This window comes from Lutjanus erythropterus, chromosome 18, assembly GCF_056507025.1.
Source record: "Lutjanus erythropterus isolate fLutEry1 chromosome 18, fLutEry1.hap2, whole genome shotgun sequence".
In the NCBI taxonomy this organism is placed as follows: domain Eukaryota; kingdom Metazoa; phylum Chordata; class Actinopteri; order Lutjaniformes; family Lutjanidae; genus Lutjanus; species Lutjanus erythropterus.
This window is the reverse complement of record NC_139334.1, coordinates 36450548-36454387: the sequence shown is the minus strand read 5'-3', so window position 1 is coordinate 36454387 and position 3840 is coordinate 36450548.

Sequence of the window (3840 nt, the reverse complement as noted above, 5' to 3'; positions counted from 1 at the left end):
GTCATTCCAAGCAGGAAGTGAGTTCTTACAATTAGAGAGTTAAAAAAAAATCCCATTTACAAGTTAGATGATTTTAACATTTGACCTGTAACACACATTTATGGTTTTTGTCATTTTCATGAAGTAGACTTGTTCCACATATCATTTTTCCTGTTTGGAATACAAAAGAAAACAGAAAACCAGTCACAGCAGTAAGGGGCTGATATTTCTGAGCTTTATTAATGCAGGAAATAAGAGTTAACATGAGCCAGTATCATATCTTCTCACAATCAGGAGTTGGAACAAGGTCTTTTTTGTCTTATTATGTCTTTTCCATTTCATTACATCTGCAGTGTGTTATATGAGCTGATGGATGTACCAAGGAATTGTCTTTTTGACAATTTAGTCTCATCTTTTTACGATGTTTTTGTCTTTTTTCTGTTTTGCTATGTCTTGTTACATTTTTTTTGTCTTGTTACATCTTTCTTGAAATTTTTTTTATGTCTTGTTACATTTTTTGTTACATCTTATACATACTTTTTGTCTTATGTCTTTCTTGTCTTGTTGTGTCTTTTTCATTTTAATTCTTTTTTTGTCTTGTTACATCTTTTGCATAATTTTCATCATGTCTTTTTTCCTTGTTATGTCTGTAAGACATGAGATGAAAACAATGCTAAAGACATAACACTGTTTTGATCTCATGTCTTCTTTTGTCTTGTTACGTCTGTTGTCTTATTTGTCTCATTTCATGTGTAATGAGTCCTTATGCATACACCATGTTACATCTTTTTGTCTTGTATATCTTTTTTTGTCTTGTTGTCTTTTTCATGTCATTCTCTCTGCAGTGAATGTGCAGATACACCTTGAAATCATTGTCCCATCCATTTAAGATGAATAAAAATAATCAATTATTTCCCTCAAATGCATTAAAACTAAAGTAACAAGCCTGTTTTGAAAATGTTAGGAATAGAAAGTACAAATATTTCTGCTGAAATGTAGGAAGTAAAAGTAAAAAGCTGTCAGAAAAATAAATACTCAAGTAAAGTAAATACAGAAACAAAGTATTTGTACTTCCCAGCTGTGTGTATGATGAGTCTGTGTGAGTTTTGTTGTGTTGCTTGTGTCCAGCTCTGTATTATAGCAGCAGTGTATTTCAGGTGAAGGCTCTCAAACAACCATACATCCATTTTATCCTAATAACCTTCCTCCTCCTCCTCCTCCTCCTCCTCCTCCTCCTCAGGCTCCACCTAAAGAAAAGCAAAGTGCTGTTGCTCCTAACCTTGACACCTGCCATGGCGCCGTGCAGCCGTTTTGATAAATTTACATTAAAAGAGGTGAGGCGTCTGGCGGCGGAATCTGCCTTCCACCGCCTTTAATCAATGAAAACGTTTTTGTGGGCCTCTGGAGAGCGAGTGGAGCCCAAGATAAATATTGGCAGAAAAGAAAAATGTGTCGTCCTCCCCAATCGAGGGGGACATAATGATATTCAAAAGGAGACCCCCTGCTGAGATGCAAGGCAAACTGTTCCTAAGCAACAAAACACATTTTCCCTCTCTGAGTGCTCAGAACGAGGCTGGTGGCAGGGTTTTCGGGGAAGAGTGTGTGTGTGCGCGTGTGTGTCCCCTGATGACTTAAACCAGCAGTTCCATGTATGTGTCATCCTGTCTGTCTCCTGTAAGTGTGTATTTATCTATCTGGGTATGAGTTAGTCGTTTAAAGTCTGTGTAGGTGTGTGTTGTCAGTGTTTGTCTGTCAGTTCTGTATGTGTGAGCATGCGTGTGTGTGTGTGTATGTGTGTGTGGTCCCTCCGTGGATTAAGGGGTGTTAGGGAACAGTGACCAGCATCAGTGAGAGTGGATTCAGTCCAGATGCTGCCACACACTCACACATACATGGCTTACTGCAGCTGATGCTTGTATTAGATGTGATGGAGGAACATATATCATCTGAAGACAAATGTTAAAGGTTCTCACTGCTGTGTGACGTGCTTCTATCACACTGCACTGGCAACAAGTCACTCCAGTGATAAATAAACAACACACATGTTCAACTGTAGTAATAACTGAGTAAAACTACTCAACTGAGGTTTTAGAGCAAAAAGGCAACAACAAAGTACTGAGAACGTTACTCTGAATACATCTGAGGTGTTTTTCAACAGTCTGTTCTCTGAGACTGAAAACTAAAGGCTCAGATATCATTTAAAACAGAGTTCTCTCTGTACCACTGACAACAATAATATCAATATTATGTGCACTATTACTTTACACAATATACACAACATTATTGGCACTAATGCAATGCAATATAACTTTTAATATCATGTGCAAAATAATATTCATTATCATGCAAATATTACTTTAAATATCATGTGTAATATTACTTCCAGGATTATGTTCATCATCATGCTCAATATTACTTTCCTTGTCATATTCAATATTATTACCTTTTAATATCATTGACAATAATACTTGCAATATCATTGCCAATACTACTTTTTTCTATTTCAGTTTACTTATTTTACTAATCGATCTTACATTTATTTATTTTATTCTATTAGGCACTGTTATTTGCAATTTTGGAGCAATATCTGGCACAAAAATTTCATCTCATCTCATCTCACCCTCAGTAACTTCATAAGCAGACAACACAATTGTTCAGATTTGTCAAAATGACATGAACACTTGAAAAACATCACTTGTGCGATGAAATTTATAGACAATAAAGCTTAATTAGTTTACAGTTAGTTAACAATACAACAACACTGTGGACTGAGCAGATATGATCACTGAATTAACTAAAAAATGATACAGTATAATTTATAATAATAATGTTTTCATTTTCTAATGACATGTGTGTCTTGTTTAATAAAGAATATAATTTGTGTTCACTTAACATAACAAAAAACACATTACTACAACATCAAAATCAAAAAATTATTTTGCTTTATTAACATAAAGCTGCAGCAATTTACCAACTTATTGTTGTTTTGTAAAAAAAAATTGTCAAAGAAATGTTTATTTTTTAGAATGCATATGCAGCATATTAGCAGACTTCCCAGCATGCATTGTGTGAGAGTTAAAACTCTCCTGAGACTTTCCTTTTTATAGTTTGAATAAAATACATAAGATGGACTCTTTCTGTGTGACTTTCATACACTTAAAGAGAAGTGATGGATGTTTATTTGCACAATAATGAAACACTGTGAACATGATGAAGGTTAGTGTTGATCTCAGTCTCCACCCTCTTACATTTCAAATACAATAAATTTACTGGGAACAGTTTCACACATTACTGGAACTGGAAGTGTCTCCAGCTGTAAGTTCTCTGAGTTAAACCAAGAACTGAACTGAACTGAACTGACTGAGAAAATGTGAAAATAAATCAAGTTAGTTTGTAATGTCAGTCCATACTCGCAGTCCATGCAGTCATAAACTCTAAGCTGCATGTGGAGGACTCTTGCTATTTCAACAGGTATTTCTGCAAGTTTGTATTGTACTTCCATACCACAGGAGGACTCACAAGTGATAGAAATAAAGGAAGAAAAATGGTCAAATCTGCTGCAGCAGTGGCTGAAATCTCCTGCCTTTTATCATAGTATGAATCAAGCTCCGCAACATTGGATCCTATATTTCCCATAATGCAACCAATAAAAGAGAAGAATGTTTCCACCTCAGCCGACATGGACAAAAAGTCTTTATAGTGCTTAGAAAAGAGGGAATTTGACCATCTATAATTCCAGGACAAACTCCCTCTAATATTTGTTTTCACAGCAGTGACATCTTCGCCCACCCCCCCCCCCCCCCCCCACCCCCCCACCAATGCTGAATGTTCACCTTTTCTGAAACACCTCCAGTTCTGTTA